The following is a 14,468-nucleotide window of genomic DNA, read 5'->3' on the forward strand; positions in this document are numbered from 1 at the left end:
GACTTTCGGTGACTTATTTTATTTGTTGGCCCCTTTCGTGTACAGGGGCCCCTTTTATGCCATGGGCGGAGTGGCATCTGTGTGTCTCACATCTCTCACCCGGCCTTCGCCTGTCGCACCGGTGAAGATAAGAAGCAACAACCAAAAAACAAAAAAAACGTAACGAAATAACAACTACAAAACAACACTACACTAACCACCCCAAAAGACAACACCGAAAAAACCAGAAGACCAAAAAAAAGGCGCACAAAAAACAAAGACAAAACAAAAAAAGGTACACAAAACTTACAGAACTTACCGTGGTACCGAACGAGCGGATTTGATTTCGGTTTTATTTGCTGCACGATTTGTATTGCATGAGGCGTTTATTTCTCTCCCTTTCGTATGGGAAATAGTTCCTTTTTTACACACACAAAAAGGAAAAACATTGTTGTTGAATTTTGTTTTAACATTCCTCCTTCCTGGTGTTCCCAGGCCCAAACAAAAAAAGGTGTGAAGAAGCTTTGCAATAAAACGGAAAAGCAAAAAGAAAAGATTCTGTTGATCCAGTTGACGTGAGCATATGTAGGTGATGATGGAACGTACTTATGAATGTGTACATACCAACCAAACAAGGTTCCAAATGCAAATCAATCGATACGTAAGACGTTAGGCAGGAGCGCAATAAAACAGCCTTAATCTCGCCTTAAACTTAACCATGTAAAAATGTGTTGTACAGCTTAAGAATATTGATTTTCAAGACAAGAAAAAACGCCATTCTACTGTAATATCTTCAGATCGATGGAATATCCTGTTAGACGTTACAGTTAGACGTAAGACGTTAGAGTGTCTTCATATTTTTACTAAAGTTTCATTGCGTTTGTGTAGTACAAATACTCTTCCTGGTATGAATCGCCGGATTATCCTTTTGGAAGGTAATAGTAAGACGTTAGGCAGGAGCGAAATAAAACAGCCTTAATCTCGCCTTAAACTTAACCATGTAAAAATGTGTTGTCCAGGTTAAGAATATTGATTTTCAAGACAAAAAAAACGCTACCATTCTACTAATATCTCTTCAGATCGATGGAATATCCTGTTAGACGTTACAGTTAGACGTAAGACGTTAGAGTGTCTTCATAGTTTTACTAAAGTTTCATTGCGTTTATGTAGTAGAAATACTCTTCCTGGTATGAATCGCCGGATTATCCTTTTGGAAGGTAATAGTAAGACGTTAGGCAGGAGCGAAATAAAACAGCCTTAATCTCGCCTTAAACTTAACCATGTAAAAATGTGTTGTCCAGGTTAAGAATATTGATTTGCAAGACAAAAAAAACGCTACCATTCTACTAATATCTCTTCAGATCGATGGAATATCCTGTTAGACGTTACAGTTAGACGTAAGACGTTAGAGTGTCTTCATAGTTTTACTAAAGTTTCATTGCGTTTATGTAGTAGAAATACTCTTCCTGGTATGAATCGCCGGATTATCCTTTTGGAAGGTAATAGTAAGACGTTAGGCAGGAGCGAAATAAAACAGCCTTAATCTCGCCTTAAACTTAACCATGTAAAAATGTGTTGTCCAGGTTAAGAATATTGATTTGCAAGACAAAAAAAACGCTACCATTCTACTAATATCTCTTCAGATCGATGGAATATCCTGTTAGACGTTACAGTTAGACGTAAGACGTTAGAGTGTCTTCATAGTTTTACTAAAGTTTCATTGCGTTTATGTAGTAGAAATACTCTTCCTGGTATGAATCGCCGGATTATCCTTTTGGAAGGTAATAGTAAGACGTTAGGCAGGAGCGAAATAAAACAGCCTTAATCTCGCCTTAAACTTAACCATGTAAAAATGTGTTGTCCAGGTTAAGAATATTGATTTGCAAGACAAAAAAAACGCTACCATTCTACTAATATCTCTTCAGATCGATGGAATATCCTGTTAGACGTTACAGTTAGACGTAAGACGTTAGAGTGTCTTCATAGTTTTACTAAAGTTTCATTGCGTTTATGTAGTATAAATATTCTTCCAGGTAATGAATCGCCGGATTATACTTTTGGAAGGTGATACTATTGATGCAAGGTGTCCACTGGTTTTTTGTAGTATTAAAAGTATAATAACAAATAAATTAAACTTCAAACAGCTCTTTACAAAACAGTATTCAGCCAAATCGGACAGTTTAATCAGCCATTAAATGTTTTATGTAATTTGCATGAGGAGAGAATGTAATTTGAAAGCCATCCAGAAGCGATAAACTTTGTGATCGATTTGTACTTTTTGATCGCTTTTTTTTTCTTCACCTCTTCATTTCTTTAAAATCTTCTTCCCAACCACCTTCCTTCCCTTGCAGCTCGGTGCCGCTCTTAGTGCAGCGGCGTACGCGTTTATTTCACTTTTATGAGGCGTTTTATGTGATTCCCGGGGCCCGGTTTACAGACTACAGCAAAACCCAAAAAAAAACCTTCCTCTTTTGTGTTATTTTGGAATGCGATTTTCCTGCTTAGATTGTGAGCCACTTACGAGAACAATGCGTGCGTGAGGTGACCGGGCACCTGGAAGTTAATTGTTGTTCTGGGTCAATGCCGCCGCAACGGAATGGGGCGCAACAACACCTCGAGCGGGTGAAACATCGGAGAGGATTTATGAATAGGCACACACACAAGAAATAAAGCAAGAATGCCAACCACCGCGCCACAATACGGCACCGATTCTTGTTTCCTTTGCCGTGCTAAACATCTTCGGCCGACCAGGCCTCTCCTCGGAGACCATACGCGATGTTACTGGCCGATATGTATGGGATAAGTCTTTAACCCGGGGGGGTGTCTAGCGGGGACCGACGCACATTCTCTATCTCTGACGTTTTCGCACAATCAACCTCAACTGATCAATCGATCGACCGAATGTACTGTGAAGAAAATCACCTAGCGAGCTCCAGGAATTGGACGCAGCGACAATCCTTGATCCCGCCCGGGATTTTTCCTTTTTTTTTTGCTATATGTTTGTTACCCGACGTAGAGAGGTCCTTTTACAGTCGATTACCGGCTCCGGAATGTTAGGTGATTTTGTCTTCCTTTTTTATGAATGGATGCGAATGTCCTTTTGTGTTTGGTGTCTGCATTCCATTCCTTTTTTATTTTTTTTTTATTCTCCCGTCGAGGCGGCATTTGTTTCAATTGCGTCCAGAGGTGATCCAGAGGATCGTTTTGCGTGGGAGAACAACTTCATCTGCCTGAGTACAAACAGTCAATTCGATCTGGTTTGTGGGATATATCGAGGTGTAACAATTGGTGCAGCTGTATTTACGCTTCCTTCCAACTGTTACCATGGCGTCAACGAGCGGTGGTTGAATTGTGTTAGACAATGGTACACAGCAATATTCATTCAGTAACCGGAATGCCGATAGAAATATTCGACGAACCTTACTTCATGTAGAGCGGCAGATCTTTTTTAATTTAGACGATTAATGATTTCCAGAAATCCTGAAGAGAAATTGGAAACTGCAACTAACCTCCACAATTATTGTCTTTTTTTATATTTTTTTAAATTTTACCTACTCCATTACATTTTGTGGAGTATTGCTTTGGGGTTTTGAACTCCAATTTCAATTCCAATTTTTTTTTGAGTTGGTAACCGGAATGCCGATGGAAATATTCGACGAACCTTACTTCATATAGAGCGGCAGATCTTTTTTAATTTAGACAATTAATGATTTCCAGAAATCCTGAAGAGAAATTGGAAACTACAACTAATCTTCACAATTATTGTCTTTTTATATTTTTTTAAATTTTACCTACTCCATTACATTTTGTGGAGTATTGCTTTGGGGTTTTGAACTCCAATTCCAATTCCAAAGTTTTTTTTTGAGTTGGTACTACTAAGAACCTTGAAGTCTAATAATACTGACTACTACATTGTACTGACAGCTTCTGTCATATGCGTTTAGTACAAAGATTTCTTGTCTCATTGTACTAAAAACGATATGCGATTACTAGGATAAGCAATTCTCATTGTACTAAACACATTTAGTAGTTTGTTCGTACTGCAGAGAACTTTTTTCCAACTCTCTCTTTCTCTCTCTCAGCTGTAAAATGTTTCCTTCCTTTCATTAAAGAACTTTCTGGAGCTTACTTGCTTGCAAATGGTGGGAGAAAGTTTTAAATAATAAATTGTTTCACAAACATGATGCGATAGCCCTCCAACGTAGCGGAAAACTATTAACACACAGTAACGGACACATGAGACTTTTGTGATGATTGATTGATATTGTTCCCCTTAACACCGCGCTGACCGACATTGACATGTTCCCGCCGTCAGTACCGCTTTTTCCAGCGTGGTGGTTTTTTTCTCTCTTGTCGTTCGTTGTTTCATCTGGCGTTCGGTATTCATGTTTCAAACAAAAAAAAAAGTCCTCGTGAAGACCGATACGACAAAACGATACGCGATAGTGTAATATCGCAGCTGATCCGTCTCCCGGTGCCGGTTTGCTAACTTCATCCCAAACACACTCCATAAAGTCCTTTTGCGCAAAAAAGGTGTTGCGCGATGCTCTGCCGCTCCCGCGCGCTAATTAGGATCGCAAACAAGTCAATTCAGATCCCCGCTGACATCGCTGTTGTGTGCCTTGAATAGACCGCGTGTTGTCCGTGTGTGTGTGTGTCTGCAACGTTGTTTTATGTTCTTTTCGTAACATTATATCTCGCATCTCGCGGATCGCATCGTTGACGATGATGGTGATCTTACGCAACGTATTCCCACGGCACCGGCGGTGGCCTGTCATCAGCATATTTATCCAATATAAGTGTTGGTTGGCGTCTCCTTCCGTCTACCGTGGTTCCGTCCATTCTCGGCTGCTTGGGGGGATTGCTTATTTTGCCATGTTTTTTTTTTCGTCTTCTTCTTCCTTCCTACCCCGTTTGTTGTTCCTCCCGCGCCCCCCCGCTTTTCGTGATCGCTCGTGTTTTTACTTCATTTCCTTCTTCTTCTTCAAGTTTTTGTTTTTGGTGGGTAGAATTGGTTCGCTCTACACTTTTTGCTCCCGTTTTCGCTTCCCGCGTACCGTGGCGGGCGGGGGGATCGCGTTTACACCGTGGTCGTTTTCGTACCTGTTTATTAACCCAATTTGCAAAACATAAAACAATTTGCAAAACATATACCTTTTTCTTTGCCGCTGGACCTTGGGCGGAACCGCCGCAGCTCGGAGTGTGGAAATACACCGGGGGACGAACGAAAACCGCCAAGGTACCGCCGTTCGGGTACAAAATAATAAACGTCAGTTCCATTTCAGCGGGCCGGATTTCACACTTGATGCCGACACTAGATCCATTTCGTCTCGAACACAACCCCTCCGCCCCTCTCCGCCCGCACGGAAACTGACCGCTGAAAGCGATGTAAAATATATGCAAGGCACACATTATGTCACAATCATCGATTCGGTAGGAAGTGGAAGATAATACACCTTGATGTTTAGCTTGTTTGCTGAAACCTAGCTATACACTAACAGGTTTCACTCTTGAATATATTAGTTAATCATTATTATGCTTTTATAATGAACAATAAGAAGAAGAAAAGATTTATGCTTGTACTAAAAATCTATACTTAAACGATTGTGTGAAGTTTGACATGAACACGAAATGTGTAAAATGAACTTTTTCACATGGCTTAGTGTCATTACTTGATCTGTACTAAAACTAAATTCTACTAGCTAAATTCCTAGTTCACTTTGTATTGATCTTGTTTTTCGAAAAGTGATGCGTTTAAACGTCTCGTAAGCCAGAAATGACCGGCGTGATCTGTAAGGTCGTTAAAAGCCAAGAAGAAGAAGAAGTGTCATTACTTGATCTGTACTAAAACTAAATTCTACTAGCTAACTTCTTAGTGCACCTTGTATTGATCTTGCTTTTCGAAAAGTGATGCGTTTAAACGTCTAGTAAGCCAGAAATGACCGGCGTGATTTGTAAGGTCGTTAAAAGCCAAGAAAAAGAAGAAGTGTCATTACTTGATCTGTACTAAAACTGAAATGTACTAGCTAACTTCTTAGTTCACCTTGTATCTTGCTTTTCGAAAAGTGATAGTTTGCTTGATTTCTAACTCTATTATTTGATCTATTCTCTGTTATAAGCATACGTTTCTATTGTTTTTTTCTTCTTTATTATAAGCATGATATTTCTGTTTGCATTATTGTAATATTGTTTGCGTTTTTTTTCTTTTCTTTTTTCTTAATTTTCTTGTCCTTGTTTCTTAATTGTTATAAACACACTTCTGTTAAATAAGTTTTGCTTTTCTTTTTGCAACTTTCCGTTAGCATTTCTATTCTACTAATCCTGCCATTCTGGTCGCGTTTCCCTCGTTAACGCACACACACACACAGTCAGCCATTGCTTCAGCCGTACGATCGCACGCTTCTCGGAATGCTTTTTCTTTTTGTACCGATCACTTGCAACTTGCCGTTGGATCCTGTTTGGGGGGGGAACTGTTCCGACCCCAACCAGCGACTCATTATTTCAATTAGTCGCAGATAATTTTCCATAAACACGTCTCGTGTACACCTTCCATGTTTCTTCCCCCTCCCCCACCTCCATTTTCTCTCTCTCTCCTCTTCATCAGCTCATCATCCCGGGCAACCGAGTGCGATAATTACCATTCTGTGATGCGATTCTTGCCTTCTGCCTTCTACCACGCAGCGGAGTAAGCGATGCTGCATTTATTATATATACACTCGGTCACTGTGGGCCTGTTTTTCTTGATCGTGTTTTGCTGTTATTGTTACCCCGGTCCGAAGGGTTTCAACGCGTGTTAGGCAGTAATTTCGATGTGATTATGTCGATCTTAATTACATTACACTTTTGAAAAGTTAAACTAACATTTCACCGGCACGCACACGGGACCAAAAAAAGGGGGTAACATAAAGTGCAGGAGAGAAGAAAAAAAAAACCCCAGCTATGTGAAGTATTTGTTTCTGCTCTGCTGCGGGTTTTTTTTGTCTTTCTTTAATATTTTTTTTTTGCACCCTTTATTTATTTATTTGCTTGGTTATGCATCGGGGCTTTCTTTTCTTCGCTTCTCGGGTTGATCGGTTTATTTATTTTGCACCCTTTACCTGGTTTGCGTTGTAATTTGCCTGCATCTTCTTTTGACGTCGTGGTTCGTCGTGCAACCGAATAGGACCGGCCAGCCGCCAGCCTTGTTATTGCGTGCAATGTGTCATTTCTTTTCGGTGGTCTCCGACGCCGCTGCAGGCGGTGATGGATGTCCTCAAAAGATGCTAATTTAAGTGTTTAGTAGCCAGTGTGTTGCTGCCTGTGTAACTACCTGCAAGCTGGAAGAGTCCTTGGGCGGTGGCGGATGAGAAGTCCCTAGTTTTCCCATGGTTGCAACTGGTGCTGCGTGAATTGAGCTTTATTTTTAACGCTGGTTTCCATTTTGCCGGCCGATACCGGGAAGCGTCATAGATTAGATGTAATCGCTTTGACCTGCTGGTGGCTTTGATACGGAATGAAACCCATTACGAGCAAACGGATGTATCGGTATCGGTAGTTATGTCTATTAAAACTTAAAAAAACAGAACAACTCCAGACTCATTTGCTTGGGTTTCCTCTTTCTTCCAACAAAACACTAAACGTACAACTGCGGCGCGATATTTGCCCGGTTTTCGTCTTTTTGTGTGTCATCGTATCGGCCTATGGCTTTCTTTTATCTGCACACCTCGATCGGCTCTCCGAACATTCCTGCACATTAATCTACTTGCCTAGCTGTACCATCTTGATCTAAGGGGCCCCGGGATCGGTTCCAATGCCGCTGTGCGGTCGGTGCGCTATGATCGGCAGAGCATTCCCACTCGCGACTCCCCAGGGGGAAGGTCGTCACCGGACTCGCCTCGTGTGACTCACAACAGCGACCACACATCATCGATCAAACGGGCATCGATCACACGGGAGTACATTTGTTAGATTGATTGATTCGCTGGCGCTCAGACACCGAACAATGGGATAACCAGGAGCGAATGGTAAGAAACACAGAACAAACCCCGAAATAATTCGCTTGGCAAGGCAGGGGAGAACGTACGGTTGGAGGTGGCGTACATACGGATCAGCTTCAAAGCAGAAGCAGAAGCAACACCCATGAAACACAAGAACGGACGAACGGGCAAGTGGGCACTGAAGTGATATACACGAACCGAACAAACAATGACAATAGACAAGAAGGTGAAAGAAGGAAAGGAAAAGCGAACAAGGTAAATATATAAAGAGACGAAACAAGTTAAACAAGAGCAATAAAAAAAAGGAGATAAGAATAACAACAGCAACAACAACCAACAACAAAAAAAAGGTTGGAAGCAAAGAAGTAAACAAATAACTACAAATCAATTATCGACGAATTTTCATTGATTCATTTAAGCAAAAGCAGCAGAAACAATCTCAAGAGACCGCGCGCGAAGGCGAACAGGAAGTCTAGAAGTTGAGATGAAGGACGAAGCAACATAAAAAAGAACAAAAAACACACACAAAGATGAAAGAAAATAGACGATGGGCAAAGCGACACAATGCGCAAACCACCCCGAATCCAAAGGCGAAGTCAAAGCAAAATGGAAGAGTCGAATAAATGCGGGAGAAAAAGTATGCAATGCAAGAAAAGGGGGGAGAGGGGGGAGAGGGGGAAGACACCGCACAATCAAATAAAACAAGCGCACACCGAAACGAACATCATCATCATCAACATAACTATCGTCTGCCGTGTTCAAGCTCATGTTCATCACACCGAATTATGCGTCCACGGTAACGGATATTGGGTGGCATGAATGGTATTTACACGTTTCGCGGTGCGCGTAAAATACGCTGGGGGGAAAAAAACATTGTAAAGGATTCGAAAAAAAACTGGATCACTCCAGTTTCCAAGAGAATCTACAGAAACGGATGTGGCGAGAAATATTATCCTGAATCATAGACAGTACGAGCGTTCGGTACGTGATGCTTAATTAATGAGATCTGATTGGGAGGTACCTCAGTAAAACTTGAAGAATTTGGCCCACCTAACGCGCAGGAACTCTCAAAGTTTCGGGAGAACTCCGAGTGCGAATGCGAATAATAACCGGTTAGACATAACTGAAGTAATGAGCTTTCGCGAGGTAATTATGTCTGTACACATTGTGTCTTTACGTCTTCAAGAATATATCAAGGATTTCTGGAATTGGAACTAGTTCATGCTCTAATGATGATACTATAATATTTCTATTATTATAATCATACTATCTGAGCCCTCTAATCTAGCTTTGTCCTCAAAAAATATCTTTTATAATTAAAGTTGTCTAAGGAAACATTCTGAAGGTTCAATCTTCATCCATGTGGTAAACTTTGATCTAGTGATCTTGTGAATTCTTTCCCAATTATCACTGAGGGCTCAATGCACGCAATTCTAATATATTCACCGGCAAAACAGGCATCTTCAACTGCAACACATACTTTAATGTGATTAGAGAAAATCGTTCGAAATGATATCAAAACACTAATCAAAACACTTTTGTTTCTTGTTCTTGATTTGCGACACTAAAGTTTCAGGAGGCATTTCTGGCTTTCCTTGATGATTGATGTTTGCTGCCAGGTCGTGCCGTGTAGGATGTCGCTTCCACATGTAACACTTTGCCGCGAATCACAACACACAACATTTTTTCAGTATACACACACTTATCTTGTTTTTTACTTAACACTCACGTTACACTTGATTGAATGAAATATCACAAATAAAACGTCATGTAAACGTGTAAACGTCAACATGATTCGTGTTGTAAAAATGTTGTAATGTTGTCAAAACAACCCGTAGAAAAAGCAGAAAAGAAGGAATAACATTGATTACAGAAGTACTTAAAAATCTATTCTCATACCTGAAGAATGTTCAGCGAGAATTTCATATAAATCAGTGCTCCGGAGGAGTTCGGTAACAAAATTCACGACATGAGAATATTATATAAATAAAGATTTACTTTTCAACAGCTCAATCTTTATCTCAAAGTATAGACAATACGGTAGATAATATGAGGTTGGCGATTTTCTTGGAAAAATGCATAAGAAGGCAACTGAACTAAAAACTACCGAACACAGGGTTGATGTTCAGAAGGGTAATAGTAACTTTTGCAATTGGTAACTTTGAATCTACCAAATAAAAATAAAGAAATGTGTAGTACATACCGAGAGAGATCTTGCAGCGAGGTCGGCGTCTAAAGAACTTGAAGTGAGGTCGGCGTCTAAAGACTCACCTGGTGGAGATCTTCAATTTTTTTTTTCCAAGAATATTGGAACTGCAACTCTTCTATGTAGATAAGGTAACTTTTCATCAGTTTTGAGATCCAGATGTTTTGCCTAGTCCAGAAAGAAGAGATAGAATAAATAAATAAATATATTATTAGAGGAGTTCTGAGATCTCTGTCTCTATTTAATTGATTTGTTGTCTATATTCCTCAAATTTCTCAGTGGTAACAGGTGGATGATCCAATCAGCTGACAGAAATGTGTATCGTTTTAAGATAATCTTAATCTTGCCACCAAGTGTTGGTTCTTGTCGGTGGATTAATCTTTCACAGTAGGCGGATTTATTGGCTACTTTGCAGTAGGAAATTAGCTACACCAGCCAGCCGCTGATGAAACTGTCCACGCTGTGATTAATGGAACTGTTTACACTACATGCCGGCTCTCGTGTTATTGAATGCTTACAAACTAAAAACCTAGAAGTGATTGTGCGCATTGCATGATCGTAAACTGTCCTTACTGCAAGCTGTCAGATTCTTGAACGAAAGCAAATATAAACTATTTACTTAGCATGTGCTCTTCAGACGTGGTAATGCGAGGCAAAGCCCAGGGGGGGGGGGGGGGGGGGAATATTAAAATGTAACGATGCAGCGCGTGGAGGAACGCGCTGTTTGTTAGCATAAACGGTTTGTTGTTTTTTTTGTTCTTCTTACTCTTTTTTATGGCACAAAAGCTTAATGCCACACTCGGGACAAAACTGCGGGACCCAATGCTACCAACACACGGTACCACACTGGTAGTGCCCGGCCCAAGCCAGGGAGCTGTGTGGGAGAAAATAAAATACAAAATAAAAGCGACAGCCAACAACAAGCTACAAATTAATTGATCCCTGTTTACAGAGGTAACCAACCATAAAGTCAGCAGCATCGGGCCCGCCAGCGACTTGACCGGCACCAACCGGTAGATGTGTGAGGTGAAAAACAGAAGATAGGAGAACCGTTTTTATAAAGCTTGGGCTGTGTGTTCTTGTTTTTTTTTTGTTTTGGAAGGCGCGCCCCGTTGACTGCTGGCAGTGAACAAAAACAAATCCGGAGGCTGGAACCGGGGGCGTACATGGGAGACACAAAAGAACCCTTGCAGCGCTGCCAAAAAGGGATGATGATGAGTCGGATCCCGAAAGGAGTCAAGATTTTGGGACCACCGGATTTTTGTTGTTGTTGTTGCTGCTGTTGCCCACCGTTCGTTTCGTTACTTCTTGCGAGCGTTTGGTTAGATTTTTTTTTTACGAAGTGATAACTAACTAAATCAGCTCTAACGACCAACGAAGGCTAGCGGAAAGCACACGGCGAAAGAAACGTGTGTGTGTGTGTGTGTGTGAGTGAGAAAGGTGAAAAAAGCAACAAAAGAAGATATAACTCGAAACAACTCGTGCGCGGTAGATGGATCTGAAGACATTCAAGGATTTCTTCGTCTGTCTGTCTGTCTGTCACCAGGAGTGGCCTGCAAGGTGAAGAACAAAAGGTGGCTACAAAATCGCTCTAAAGAGCAAAAAGGAAACAAAACTACTGAATGAAGAGAATGTTGGGATGTTCGGACGCCCCAAAAACGCGGGGAGGGGGGGGGGGGGGGCGAGGCGGAGGCTGTGGGAGGGCGTCATCATGACGGCTTATTGTTGCTGGGCGGTGTGTATGGGACGTTTCACCGATGATTTGCTGACAGTGGGAAGCATGATATGCTTCGCACTGCGAGACTTTACTGCCAAGTTCTTGTAGGAAGTTGCTATCACTAAGCTTATCTCCTCTAACTGCTGTCAGTAACTTTTGTGAGGTGTTCCAGCTATGTTTTCATAAATAAAACAAAGAAGAGTCGTTCCAGACAAGATTGGATCCATTATTTTCGACACTACAAAGCATGCGGTAGGTGATTGGACTGTTCGGAAATACAAGACAATAAATTGGAGTAAGATTGAGAAGATCAGGAAATTGAGACCGTATAATGTCCACAATCTCTGGATTTGAATCCAATGATTCTCTCCAGGAAAAGAACATAATTTGAAGAATACCAGAAATATTGAATAGTTCACTTGGACAACGGGTACCCAGAAGTACCCAGTTTTCCCCTTTAGTTTTGTCAAACAGTTCCCAACAAATTACCAATTTTTTTTTGTTGTCAATCCCCATATCCCGGATATTACGAAGGCGATGAAAAACAGAATGGTAGCGCAACTAGGCTTTGTATATATGACAAAGTAGTTGGCTCCTTGTCATGATTATGGAATTGGAGGTTAGTCATGACAAGATGTCCCAAAACTGTGTACACATCACGTTCGGCGACACGTTTTTCTTACATCTTATCTAGTGACTTGTTGACATTATATTGAGGACAAGGGTTTTTGCCACTCTCAACTAGGCATGCGCGTATTGAATCAGAACCGTTCGATTTGTTCCAATCTTTATACTGAGTGAGCGAGATCTGCACAATAGAATTATGAATGACGCTTCTTCCGCACGCAACCCGTACGGCGACAGTCCACTGTGAGGATGATTCAGTTTGCCGACTACACATACGATTGCTCTTTACACGTACTGAAACTGCCAGTAATACACGTACCAACACATTAGCATGTTCCGGTGCGGTCGGTTCACAATAGTGATGGGAACTCCGGAGTGGATTCTTGGATCCACTCTGACTCCGGCGTATAAAAACCGGAGTATACTCCGAAGTAATTGCTCAGGATTAATCTGGATTTCCGGAGACAAATCCGGATTCAATCCGGAGTAACTCCGAAGTTTACTCCGGAGTTACTCCGAAGTTACTCCGGAATGTCCCGGAGTCGGATTTCCTACGACTCTGGGAAAATTGAAGATTTACCCATTACTACTATTTCACATGTGTAGTCAAAAAAACTGAATGATCAACACCGCCTCACGGACGACGTACGGAAGAACTGCCGTACGCGTTCAGTTCACAACACTGATCGAACTGGACCGCACTCAATCCTTTTGGACAAAGCATCGTTTGTCCCATATCTACTCTCAACCTACCAACCGCAAACAATCGTTCGAAGCTGCATATAGGCAACTGACGTGGGAGTAGTCCGAAATTCTAGTAAACCACCAACGATCTTCGAAAGGGTGTTGCAACGAGTAAAAGTGTGCAAAAACCATGCAACATGTTATCTTGTACCGAATTCTTGGATTTGTTAGGCAATGGTACTTAAATACAGGAACTTACTTTTTCGGCGACATGTCCAGAAGTATGAAATCTATGTTCGTGGATGAAAAAATCGATACCATCAGTAGCATATTTGCTTCAAAATGACGTCAACCAAAGGGTGAAACCTTATTTTTTTGTGAAAATGATTCCAAATGAAGATAAACCGCTACGAACGTTTCCAACATTGTAAAATTGTAAAAATTTTAAATTGGAAAAAGGACTAATTGTCGTCTACTTATGAATATTTATCCGCAAGCAGTTTTTTACTACTGACACTTGTTTCGAAATGCATCAGGCTCAGCTGGATTTTAAACTATTAGGCGAAGCTCTACATTCTCTTAGACAAGATCGTCCACTATTGATATGGCTGTATCAAACAGCAATAAAAATTACCAACACTAGCAGCGACACTGTTTAATGAAGTCTCTTATTAGCGATTGTTCGTCGTTGCTCATCGTCAACAAAAAAAACCCCCCGGACTTGGTGGAGCTTGGTTGGATAATAAGGCACACCGGCGACAACACGGTTTACGACAGTTGTAACCCCACCATCAACGGATCAACGCGTCCGAACCATGCTCATCTATGTGTAAATAGGTTTTGTACCGGCACAAAAATCCTAAAACCGTACGTGAAACCACATCGCCGTAAAAGATGTCGCGCCCCGTTCCATTCCCGGTGGAACACTTCATAAAACAAAAAAAACAAAAAGAAACACATAAAATTAAACAAAATCGTGCAGAGTGTAAATGAAGTACAGGACAGGGTAGGCAATATTTGATGAGAAAGCAACAGAAACAACAAACACAACAACAAAAAAACTGTTAGAAAGAAGGAAAAACCAGAACATAAGTAAAAACCGCGAAAAAAGCGTAAAAGTGATGAGAGCTCGAAAACTCGAAGACCTCCTGCATCGCCGTACCGAAAAAAGATGGTCACACGTTTTTCGTGGACCAGCAGAGTATAACATTCGCGAAAGAATGCTTCGGTACCCTTTTCCCGCCCACCTTTCCACCCGTTTTGGGGTTTTTCGTTGTTT

The 14,468-nt window shown here is 41.2% G+C and overlaps 1 protein-coding gene across 1 annotated transcript in view; it reads right to left on the bottom strand.

The window, feature by feature from the left end:
* Positions 1–10,291, bottom strand: part of LOC125764289 (casein kinase I-like) — a 32,154-nt gene extending 21,863 nt beyond the window's left edge. The window contains exon 1 of the mRNA XM_049428401.1: positions 10,159–10,291. The gene's annotated coding sequence lies outside the window, so the exon portion shown is untranslated. The remainder of the gene's footprint in view (positions 1–10,158) is intronic.
* Positions 10,292–14,468: the final 4,177 nt, after the last annotated feature.

Source organism: Anopheles funestus, chromosome X, assembly GCF_943734845.2.
Source record: "Anopheles funestus chromosome X, idAnoFuneDA-416_04, whole genome shotgun sequence".
NCBI classification, from domain to species: domain Eukaryota; kingdom Metazoa; phylum Arthropoda; class Insecta; order Diptera; family Culicidae; genus Anopheles; species Anopheles funestus.